The sequence below is a fragment of the Choloepus didactylus genome, chromosome 1, assembly GCF_015220235.1.
Source record: "Choloepus didactylus isolate mChoDid1 chromosome 1, mChoDid1.pri, whole genome shotgun sequence".
Lineage (NCBI taxonomy): Eukaryota > Metazoa > Chordata > Mammalia > Pilosa > Megalonychidae > Choloepus > Choloepus didactylus.
Genome location: NC_051307.1, coordinates 79,942,295 through 79,955,332, shown reverse-complemented (window position 1 = coordinate 79,955,332; position 13,038 = coordinate 79,942,295). Strand labels below are relative to the sequence as shown.

Below are 13,038 nucleotides of genomic sequence, written 5' to 3'. Positions count from 1 at the left end.
CAGTGGTAAGGGAGACTTGGGTTGGGTGCTTGTCGGGCAGGAACTGCACTTGAAATCTAATGAGTCAGTGAACCAGAGGCATTTCCTTTGGGGACAAGACCAGGGTGGGTCTTGGGCAAACAGAGCAACAGTCCCTTGAATGAAGCCTTTTCCTCTAATCTTATGTCTTCTATCTTGTTCATCTGCACTGAGACATTGTTGACTTCTGCCTTAATCCCTCCGACCCAGTTGAATCAGAGGAGACCAGAAGGGTGAGTTTTCTTGTGCACAGTGACCTCATGAGAGTTGGGAAAGCAGAGAAGGGCAAGCCGCAGTGGCCTGACCCAAGAAAGGGATGGGTTCACACTTGTCTAGAGCTCCCAGCTCATCACCAGGTCCTGGTAGAGCCCCAGCCTCCCTCCCTCCCTTTGTTTCATTTGACAGTCCCAGCCTGTGAAGCACCAGACTCAATCCAGGCTCTGGAGATACAAGGATGAATAATCCCAGCTCCTGACCTCAAAGAGTTTACAGTCAAAGCTTGTCCTTGTGAAGCCACACTGTGGGAAGGGGAGGTGGAGTTTCCATGTTCACCTGCCTCTGAGGCCCTGGCCACTGCTGCTTTGGGCATGCTCCATGGTTTATATCCTGAAACTCTGCAGCAACGTGAGGGGAACACCCAAAGGCAGGCACTGCCCCCCTCCCCCCATTCCAGCTGAGAAAAGAGATCAAACAAAAAGGGGTTTCTATGGCTGAGAGGTTTAAAATGGCGTCAGGAGACCATTCAGGAAGTTACTCGTATGTAAGTCTCAGCCAGAGATCACAAACTGCCAAGACAGGCAAAACCAAAGCAACCATGTTTCTGGGGACATTGGGACTCCATGAAACAACTACAAGATAAAGAAATCAGTAAACTAACTTGAAAGACATCTGGAAAGTCCCAAACATCCCCCAATCATAATTCTTTACAAACAACTTATGAAATCTTTTTCTTTAAAGACCTTGGCTTGGAAGTCCCAAGACAGGAGATAGTTTGGGTTGCTACCTGAATCTGTGCTCCTTGAGTTGTAATTCTAAGACCCCAAATAAATGCTTTTGCTCCTTCATAGCTCAGTTTATTTCTCAGGCCACACAGCCTAGGACCTGTCCTCCTCTCCCCTGTAGGGTCCTCCAGGTGCTCCATCTCTGTCATGTCAGCTCCCTCCCTGGGCTCTGCTCACTCTCAATGCTACCCTGTGACCCGTGCATGCCCCATGCCTACCTCCAGCCCCTTAGACTGTATATGCTGCACCAACTTCTCTCTGCCTATTCCAGTTAAACCTGTCCTTCAAGGCTTACAGCAGGATACTTCTCCTTCACCTTTCAAGTCACAATCCCTTTAGCTGAAGGAGCAGTAATACCTTATGTATGCCCAAGGGAGGGCGCTGAGATCAAGCTTCCAAAACAGGCTGTCAAGGAATGGAGATGACAGGCCAAGGGCAGCAAGCGCAGCATGGCACAGGGAGACGTGGATGCTGGGGTTCAGGCTAGGAGTTTGCAGTCTGTGTTTCTACAGCAGGGATGGGTGGAAGCTATAGAGGTGGGACTTGTCTTACACAATGAAAATTTCAAAGAAACAGGATGGATTTAAAAAAAAAAAATGGTTAAAGAGTTTTTCTGTTTGTTTCTAAGCAATCATTCCAAAGAGGAACATTATAAAGTCCATTTTGATCAAAGGAGCTCTTAAGAGACATTTAAGGGTGATGGTTAACAAACTGGGCAGTAAGAAATACTTGGGTCCAAATCCCTTCTGCTCTTCTGAGCTAGGGAAAATTACTTACCCTTAAGCCTCAGTTTCCTCAACTGCAAATAGGAAAAATGGGATCTCCCTTATAAGGTTATTGTGAGGATTCAATGAGCTACTGTGAATACAGTGCCTGGCACATGGGAAGGGGTCTATAAGTCAATAATAGTATTGACAATAATATTGGTTTAAGAAAATGAGAAGAAAATCAGAGGAGAATATCCCTCTTCATCTATGCAGCACATCTTGCCAGGACTGAAACACTGGTCTCCCAACTTCAAAGCGGGGTTCTACCAGACCCCTTCATTTTGTCCTATGTTTCTGACATAAGAATAGAAGGATATAATGTTCCTGCAGAAAAGTGTCTGCTGCAACATTCTGTCATTTAGAATCTCCCCAGGGAACCTTCTGTAAGGCCCTCTGCGAGCCTCCTTGCAGACACTGCATTTTGAAACCTAGCTGGTAACTGCCACCCACTCAGCAACCGCTGCAGGCAGAGCTGAGCCACAGGGCTGTGAGGTGCGGGTTTGGACCAGGAGCTCCCGGGCCACCCTGAGCATTTGGGGCCAATCAGCAACCCCTGCCACACAACAGGAACCTCTGCAGTCAGTCAGGTACTGAGTGAAGGCTCTAAAATGCACCATCATATCTTTTTTGACACCTGAGGACTCTAGGGGATGTGAGTGGGAAGGCTCTGGTTAGTCTTGAGGCTGGGGGAAGGTGGTAGAAGAGCGACTTCATTTGAATGCGAAGCGGAAGAAGTGCTGGCCGACCCGCCCATTCTTCCCCAGCCCAGCTATCCCTTCACTCTGCACCCACCACCAACCCCAAAGGAGCCAGGGTTGGCTCGATTGCCACAGGCTTGAAACTCTGGCAGGACTCACAAACCCCGGGTAAAGGAGGGCTGTGATTGGTCTCCCTTTCCACGAGGCGTTTGACTCCTGCAGGGAACACAGCCTGGGGCTCTCTCTCTCAACAGTGTCTTTGAACTTCAGGCTGAGGTCTTTCCTCAGAAGTGGTGGGGAAGCTTCACGGATATCACAACTGTCTTCTCCCTCCTGCAGCTGCAGAGGGGTGAGGACTCCCTCAGGCAAATGTTTCCACTTTCTGCCCTGTCAGCGCCTCCTGGTGGCAGGCTGTATCATGGCAGAGGTTACGCCCCTGCCTCCCGTAACTTAGTGGACAACGGCTCTGTCTGCAGAGGACTGAGGGTATATGGAGAGCAGGAGGTGGGCGAGCTGGGTAGCTCAGGGCGGGGTACCTAGAAGAGCCTGCTCTGTGCCCCCTCACCCCCAGCACAGCCGTCGGAACAATGGAGTGGTCTTTCCAAAACCCCTTATGGAGAGATCGGCGTCAGAAAATCGAAGACTCAACATGAAAGGAGCGTCTATGATCCGAGGCTTATTAACAAGTCTGTGAGCCATAGGGCATGTGGGCTGGAACTGCCTCACAGGGGATTTAAATCAGGAGAATTTGAGACTGGGATTGTTGACTCTTTTTGTCCATGTTCCCTCGGATGAGGTATTTCTGAGGATCCCCCCCAACGGCTGCCAAGAGGTTCAGTGGAACATGGGAGATTGTCTTTTCCTTCCCAAAGTGAAAATAGGCCAGAGATCCCCAGGAGAGATTGGAATTCAGAGTCAGGAGAGAAGTCTTTGGGAACAAGGAGCTGATCCTCCTTGCTCAGCTCAGCCTCTCTTACCAGCCTTCTCACCCACCAACATTGCTGTGCAATTTGTCCTCCTCTGCCCCAGATGTGATTATACCATCAGTCCACCCCTAGCTTCATCTGCTTTGGGAAAGGTATCGTCCACCCCTAGAGCCCTACTTCCTGCTACTTGGAGCCCTTGGTCAGCCAGGTAGGATGAGAATAGAAGTACAAGTGAAGGTTTCATTCAGAGAACCTCTCAAACATCAAGAGTTCTCCCTTCCCTCAGCAAAAAGGGTGCTAATCCTAAATGTTTCCATAATACAAGAATGTCATATCCTAATCTTACCTGCAAATATTGAGGAAAAATTTGAAATAAAATATTTTGATGCAGACTCCAGTGGCATATTAAGCAATAATACATAATGCCAAAAAAAAGTGTATAGCATGCTACCTTTGTGGAAGGGGGTAGAGGGGAGTGTTCTAGTTTGCTAATGCTGCCAGAAAACAAAACACCAGAAATGGATTGGCTTTTATAAAGGGGGTTTATTTGGTTACACAGTTACAATCTTAAGGCCAGAAAGTGTCCATGGTAACACATCAACAATCAGGTACCTTCACTGGAGGATGGCCAATGGTGTCCGAAAAACCTCTGTTAGCTGGGAAGGCATGTGGCTGGCATCTGCTCCAAGTTCTGGTTTTCAAAATGGCTTTTTCCCAGGACATTCCTCTCTAGGCTTCAGCTTCTCTCCAAAATGTCATTCTCAGTTGCTCTTGGTGTGTTTGTCTTCTCTTAGCTTCTCTGGAGCAAGAGTCTGCTTTCAACAGCTGCCTTCAAACTGTCTCTCATCTGCAGTTACTCTCTCAGCTTCTGTGCATTCTTCAAAGTGTCCCTCTTGGCTGTAGCAAGCTTGCTCCTTCTGTCTGAGCTTACATAGTGCTCCAGTGAACTAATTCAGACCCACTCTGAATGGGTGCGGCAACACCTCCATGGAAATTATCCAACCAAAAGTCTTGTCCACAGTTGATTGAATCACATCTCCATGGAAACACCCAATGGATTCCAAAATCTAATCAACACTAATGTGTCTGCCCACACAAGATTGCATCAAGGACAACGGTGTTTTGGGGGACATAATACATCAAACTGGCACAGGGAGAATATGAATAGAAATTTGCTTATATTTGTAATAAGGAACATTGCAAGATTAACCAAAAATTAATTGCAAAAATTTTGGTGGCAGGAAAGGGGGTAGAGACAGAGAGGATTGGGATGGAGGGGAAACTTCTTTGGATATACCTTTTAACTTCTAAAACATGTCACCATTTTACACATTCAAAAAGGTACATTATATAAAAAAGAAAAATTCATCCCTAAAATCAAAGGGAAAAAAACAGAAAGAAATGAATTTAATAGCATCGCATATCAAATTAATAACACAATCGCACAGAGAAAATAATTATTTTATGTGAATTTAAAATGTACTACCTTGTATTTCCTTGATAGGCTATAGTCTAGGATACAAGGAACTCCAAAGAAATCTTGAACTTCATATTCCATTCAATTGTATTGTTATTTTGAAACTGCTTTATGTTTATTATAAGCAAATAACCAATGCATTAAGTTGTTAAAAACCAAGCTCTTCAGCGTAAGAGAAAATAGATATGTACAGGTTTGCACTGTGGCTGCTGGAACCCAAGGAGAACTCTGCTAAGCCTACTGCTTCCATCTTTGCTACATCAGCACTGAGATTTTACAACCCTGAAGAATCTACTTTTTTTCCAGTAGCATTAATAAGTCCCATTATGGAAGCCCAGAAACTTTATAAGGAGATACAGTTTGAATTCTGTGAAGTGTAATTCTGTGCATGTTTTTAGAATAGTTCAGAAAGGCTAGTAGGGCTAATAACTGGCATGTTATGCATAAGCAGTCATTTGCTTAGTAATAAAATATTTTTGTTAGGAAGAGTTAACAATTTTTGAGCTTTAAGCAAAATTCATTTCGTTTGACATCATATACACCATAACAAGCTTGTGAGTGTTGGCTTCCCCAAAAGTTGTTGACTGAAGCTAACATAATTCACTTAAGTAATTACTATGGTGGTAAGCTTTATAAAATTGAAATTAGCCTTTAGACAATGTGATCATATGAAGACTTTCATTATTTTTTGTTTACTAGAATGAAACAAGAGTTTTACTTTTCTTTTTTTAGTAAAGTGCTTGTAGGAAAAAGAGTCTGATGCGTATCATTTTTCTCCTCTTGTAGCATAATCAGTAATTGGCCTGATACCCAGGCTTTGTAGATTGTAACCAAAAGCAAATTAAAGCCACAATTGAAAACTTCAATAGCTGCTTAGAATTTGGGGAATGTAAGCTTCCTTTAAAAATCAGGGAGGTTTTAATATATTTTCCTCATTAAGTTAGTATGGCACTAAATTATAAGTAAATAGCTCTTGAGTAACCTAAAAGAGTTAATATAATCCCAAGAGTATTAAGTGGCAACTTGGTACAACCTAGGAGAGCAAGTCATCCTACCTCAGTGTGAAATCAGGTATAAATCCAGTAAAGAAGGTCTAGTGAATTCTAGATAAGTAGGAGGCTATCATTTGATTCCTTTTTGTGGTAAAAAATCTAATTTAGTGTGAAGAGACAAATTTCACATGAAGGCTTTTAGCCGTGAAAAAGTAAAATCACCTACTCAGGCACAGAACTACCTCTCAAAGACTTGTCCCAAGTCCTTATCATCAAAAATTTGTGGGTAAAATGGAATATAGCACAGTCTTGTCAAATTGAACAAATGGCAACAAACAAAAAATGAAATATGATTTTTCATATGAACTCTACAGAATGTCTACATATTCAACTTCCTCACCATTGTTCCCATTTCAGAAATGAATCTCGTTCACTCTGGGTTTTACTGCACTGGTGTGAATGACAAGGTCAAATGCTTCTGTTGTGGCCTGATTCTGGGTAACTGGGAACAAGGAGATAATGCTATGAAATGCCTAAAAAGCTGTATCCTGACTGTAGCTTTAATCGGAACCTGGTTTCAGTTGCAAGGCTGGGATCCACCTTTAAGAAGACTTCTCCAAAGAGAAACAATTTTTCACATTCATTATCACCTACTTTGGAACATGGTGGCTCATTCAGTGGTTCTTATTCCAACCTTTCATCAAACCCTATTAATTCCAGAGCAGTTGAAGACTTCTCTCCCTTGAGGAACAACTCCTATAGTTATGCAATAAGTACTGGAGAAGCTAGATTTCTTACTAATCAAATGTGGTCATTAACCTTTTTGTCACCATCACAATCAGCAGAACTTTTTTCAGACCCAGAGATAGAGTAGCCTGCTTTGTCTTTGATGGAAAACTGAGTAACTGAGAACCACAGGATGATGCTGTGTCAGAACACCAGAGACATTTTTCCAACAGTCCATTTTTCGAAAATTCTCTAGAAAGACTGAGGTTTAGCATTTCAAATTTGAGCATGCAGACATGCAGCAAGATGGAAACCATTTTTGTACTGGCCAGCTAATGTTCCAGGTCGCCTGAGCAGCTTGCAAGTGCTGGTTTTTATTATGGAGGTCACAATGACAATGTCAAATGCTTTTGTTTTGATGGTGGCTTGAGGTGTTGGGAATCTAGAGATGATCCACATGTCAACTGGTTTCCAAAGTGAGCTCTTGACACACATGATAGGGCAGGAGTTTGTTGATAGGACTCACACTAGATATATCCCGTCTTCTTGAACAGCTGTCGTCAACTTCAGACCCTCTTGGAGAAGAAAATGCTGATCTACCAATTGTGCATTTTGGACCTATAAAAAGTTCTTCAGAAGATGCATTCATGATGAATACACCTGTACGTTAAAGCTGCTCTGGAAATGGGCTTTGGTAGAAGCCTGGTAAAACAGACAGTTCAGAGTAAAATCCTAACAACTGGAGAGAATTATAAAACAGCTAATAATATGGTGTCCGCACTTCTTGATGTCAAGGATGAAAAAGAGAAGAGGAAAAGGAAAGACAAACTGAAGAAACAGCATCAGATGACTTGCCATTAATTTGGAAGAATAGAATGGCTCTCTCTCAACAGCTGACATGTGTGCTTCCTATCCTAGATAATCTTTTAACAGCCAATATAATTAATGAACAGGGACATGATATTATTAAAAAACACAGATACCTTTACAAGCAAGAGAACTGATTGATACTGTTTTAGTTAAAGGAAAAGCTGCAGCCAACACCTTCAAAACTGTCTGAGAGAAATTGACCTTACATTACATAAGAACTTATCTGTGGGAAAAAAAAATGAAGTATATTCCAATATATGTTTCAGGTCTGTCACTAGAAGAACAATTGAGAAGGGTGCAAGAAGAAAAAAACTGTGACGCGTGTATGGACAAAGAAGTTTGCGTTGAATTCATTCTTTGGAGTCATCTCCAAGTAGTATGCAGGAATGTGCCGCTTCTCTAAGAAAATGCTGGAAATTTTATGGTTAAATAAAACTTCAGATACCTTCAAATTATCAAGTATAATAAAGTGGTATGCAAAGTTAGTAAGAAATTACAATAATGATGCTATAGGAAGAGGAATCAAGTATAGAAAATATTTAACAAAGATGGATGAGTTAATAATTTGTGAGCTATAAGCAAAATTAATTTCATTTGACATAATGTAACACCTTAGCAAGCTTAGGTTCAATAAAGCTTGTCAGTGTTGGCTTCCCCAAAGTTGCTAACTGAAGCTAACATAATCCACTTAAGCAATTACTATGGCGATAAGTTTTGTGAAATTAGACTTTAGGTAATGTGACCATATGAAGACTTAAATTATTTTTTGGTTTACTAGCATTTAAAAATAGGTTCTGTATTAGCCTATGTAGAAAAGTCCTTAAACTAAACATTTGGAGCCATCTGAGGTACAGAAGGAATTATTGGTTCTTTAATTAGTAACATTTGTATTCTACTCTGCTTTGGTACCAGTAATCTTGTTTCCAAAAACAAGACAGTATCATATATCATATTTAATCTTAATCTCTGTTTATTTGCAAGGCAAGATTTATGTTTGATGAGCTATTCTTGTATATGTGTGAACATACGAGGAATTAAAGAAGTAGTTATAGTACTGTGATGTAACAAAAACAACAAATATAAATACAATAAAGTTAAATTTGGATTTGAACTATCAATACGAAGGCATGATTTTTAAGTATATAAAAATATTTATACATACACACACACACATGCACACACACTGCCTAACTCTGTCTATTGAAAGAGCCAAAAAAAAAAAAAAAACAATGATATTCCAGTAGCAACGAGTATCTATGGAGCCAAATTATTGTTTCTAAATACATTCTACATTTAAGGAACCAGGGCTTCTAAGATAAATGGCTGTCTCCAGGTCTGCAGCAAGGAATACGCATGGCAAACCTGGGACATCTAATTGTCCAAGGAAACAAGGAAGCTTTCAGAAATTAATAGGGTCATGTCAGTAAAACACAGATCAGTTTGAAGGAGTCCCAATTGGACGAAGTTGGGCCAATTAGAACATTAAAAAAAGAGGCTGTAAGAGTAATGACACTCAAATAATAACATCCCCAAACAAAACTAACATCATCTGTCACTATTGGAGGCAGTTATAATTCCAACCCCTTGTTCTGAAAATAGGTAAAGGTAAAGAACATTTATTCTGCCTTTCCAGCTATAAGTGTATTTAAAGATAACTAAATAGCCCCAGTTGATGAGGGAAAGCTCTTCACAGAATCTTTCCAGCTAAGAAATGTAGAATAAATTATAGAATTTAAAATTATGATCTTGCAAGTCCTAATAAAATAATTGATTTAGTTAAGGATTATCAGTGGATACTAAGACCATTAGATGAAATATGATCCAAGGTGCTGAAATAGCCCCCTACAGATTATTTGGTGGTAATTGTACATGAGACAAATCAGGCTGATATCACCACTTTATCACTGTGACTAATATAACATCACAAAAACTTGAACAACCAGACATTCTATGCTATTTGATGGCACAATAATATGAAGCATTTAATATCATCTATGAAATGTTCTTGCCCCAAAATGTTTAACCTGAATCTAATCAGGTCTTGACCCCTAACTTCCAGTTTATAGGAAACCTATACAGGAGATAGATAAACAGGTTAAATTATCCCATTAAAAGCAAAGGAAAATATTAGAGGCAAGATGGCAGACTGGTGAGCTATATGTTTTAGTTACTCCTCCAGGAAAGTAGGTAGAAAGCCAGGAACTGCGTGGACTGGACACCACAGAGCAATCTGACTTTGGGCATACTTCATACAACACTCATGAAAACGTGGAACTGCTGAGATCAGCGAAATCTGTAAGTTTTTGCAGCCAGGGGACCCGCGCCCCTCCCTGCCAGGCTCAGTCCCGTGGGAGGAGGGGCTGTCAGCTCCGGGAAGGAGAAGGAAGAACTGCAGTGGCAGCCCTTATCGGAAACTCATTCTGCTGATCCAAACTCCAACCATAGATAGACTGAGACCAGACACCAGAGAATCTGAGAGCAGCCAGCCCAGCAGGGAGAAGACAGGCATAAAAACAAAACAACACGAAAAACTCCAAAATAAAAGCAGGATTTTTGGAGTTCTGGTGAACTTAGAAAGGGGAAGGGCAGAGCTCAGGCCCGAGCTCAGGCCCTGAGGCGCATATGCAAATCCCGAAGAAAAGCTGATCTCTCTGCGCTGTGGACCTTTCCTTAATGGCCCTGGTTGCTTTGTCTCTTAGCATTTCAATAACCCATTAGATCTCTGAGGAGGGCCCGTTTTTTTTGTTTTTTTTTTTTAATCCTTTTTTCTTTTTCTAAAACAATTACTCTAAGAAGCCCAATACAGAAAGCTTCAAAGACTTGCAGTTTGGGCAGATCAAGTCAAGAGCAGAACTAGGAGAGCTCTGAGACAAAACGCAATAATCCAGTGGCTGAGAAAATTCACTAAACACCACAACTTCCCAAGAAAAGGGGGGTGTCCACTCACAGCCATCATCCTGGTGGACAGGAAACACTCCTGTCCATCGCCAGCCCCATAGCCCAGAACTGCCCCAGACAACCCAGTGTGACGGAAGTGCTTCAAATAACAGGCACACACCACAAAACTGGGCGTGGACATTAGCCTTCCCTGCAACCTCAGCTGATTGTCCCAGAGTTGGGAAGATAGAGCAGTGTGAATTAACAAAGCCCCATTCAGCCATCATTTCAGCAGACTGGGAGCCTCCCTACACAGCCCAGCAGCCCAGAACTGCCCTGGGGGGATGGCACTCACCTGTGACATAGCACAGTCATCCCTCAACAGAGGACCCGGGGTGTACGGCCTGGAAGAGGGGCCCACTTGCAAGTCTCAGGAGCCATACGCCAATACCAAGGACTTGTGGGTCAGTGGCAGAGACAAACTGTGGCAGGACTGAACTGAAGGATTAGACTATTGCAGCAGCTTTAAAACTCTAGGATCACCAGGGAGATTTGATTGTTAGAGCCACCCCCCCCCTCCCTGACTGCCCAGAAACACGCCCCATATACAGGGCAGGCAACACCAACTACACACGCAAGCTTTGTACACCAATTGGACCCCACAAGACTCACTTCCCCACTCACCAAAAAGGCTAAGCAGGGGAGAACTGGCTTGTGGAGAACAGGTGGCTCGTGGACGCCACCTGCTGGTTAGTTAGAGAAAGTGTGCTCCACGAAGCTGTAGATCTGATAAATTAGAGATAAGGACTTCAATTGGTCTACAAATCCTAAAAGAACCCTATCAAGTTCAGCAAATGCCACGAGGCCAAAAACAACAGAAAATTATAAAGCATATGAAAAAACCAGACGATATGGATAACCCAAGCCCAAGCACCCAAATCAAAAGACCAGAAGAGACACAGCACCTAGAGCAGCTACTCAAAGAACTAAAGATGAACAATGAGACCATAGTACGGGAGACAAAGGAAATCAAGAAGACCCTAGAAGAGCATAAAGAAGACATTGCAAGACTAAATAAAAAAAATGGATGATCTTATGGAAATTAAAGAAACTGTTGACCAAATTAAAAAGATTCTGGACACTCATAGTGCAAGACTAGAGGAAGTTGAACAACGAATCAGTGACCTCGAAGATGACAGAATGGAAAATGAAAGCATAAAAGAAAGAATGGGGAAAAAAATTGAAAAAATTGAAATGGACCTCAGGGATATGATAGATAATATGAAACATCCAAATATAAGACTCATTGGTGTCCCAGAAGGGGAAGAAAAGGGTAAAGGTCTAGGAAGAGTATTCAAAGAAATTGTTGGGGAACACTTCCCAAATCTTCTAAACAACATAAATACACAAATCATAAATGCTCAGCGAACTCCAAATAGAATAAATCCAAATAAACCCACTCTGAGACATATACTGATCACACTATCAAACACAGAAGAGAAGGAGCAAGTTCTGAAAGCAGCAAGAGAAAAGCAATTCACCACATACAAAGGAAACAGCATAAGACTAAGTAGTGCCTACTCAGCAGCCACCATGGAGGCAAGAAGGCAGTGGCACGATATATTTAAAATTCTGAGTGAGAAAAATTTCCATCCAAGAATACTTTATCCAGCAAAGCTCTCCTTCAAATTTGAGGGAGAGCTTAAATTTTTCACAGACAAACAAATGCTAAGAGAATTTGCTAACAAGAGACCTGCCCTCCTGGAGATACTCAAGGGAGCCCTACAGACAGAGAAACAAAGAAAGGACAGAGAGACTTGGAGAAAGGTTCAGTACTAAAGAGATTCGGTATGGGTACAATAAAGGATATTAATAGACAGAGGGGAAAAATATGACAAACATAAACCAAAGGATAAGATGGCTGATTCAAGAAATGCCTTCACGGTTGTAACGTTGAATGTAAATGGATTAAACTCCCCAATTAAAAGATATAGATTCGCAGAATGGATCAAAAAAAATGAACCATCAATATGTTGCATACAAGAGACTCATCTTAGACACAGGGACACAAAGAAACTGAAAGTGAAAGGATGGAAAAAAATATTTCATGCAAGCTACAGCCAAAAGAAAGCAGGTGTAGCAATATTAATCTCAGATAAAATAGACTTCAAATGCAGGGATGTTTTGAGAGACAAAGAAGGCCACTACGTACTAATAAAAGGGGCAATTCAGCAAGAAGAAATAACAATCGTAAATGTCTATGCACCCAACCAAGGTGCCACAAAATACATAAGAGAAACACTGGCAAAACTAAAGGAAGCAATTGATGTTTCCACAATAATTGTGGGAGACTTCAACACATCACTCTCTCCTATAGATAGATCAACCAGACAGAAGACCAATAAGGAAATTGAAAACCTAAACAATCTGATAAATGAATTAGATTTAACAGACATATACAGGACATTACATCCCAAATCACCAGGATACACATACTTTTCTAGTGCTCATGAAACTTTCTCCACAATAGATCATATGCTGGGACATAAAACAAGCCTCAATAAATTTAAAAAGATTGAAATTATTCAAAGCACATTCTCTGACCACAATGGAATACAATTAGAAGTCAATAACCATCAGAGACTTAGAAAATTCACAAATACCTGGAGGTTAAACAACACACTCC

General features: G+C 41.5%; 1 pseudogene; it reads left to right on the top strand.

Annotated features, from left to right (window-relative positions):
• The first annotated feature begins 6,116 nt into the window (after positions 1 to 6,116).
• On the top strand, positions 6,117 to 7,904 carry LOC119517047 (annotated as a pseudogene).
• The last annotated feature ends 5,134 nt before the right edge of the window (positions 7,905 to 13,038 follow it).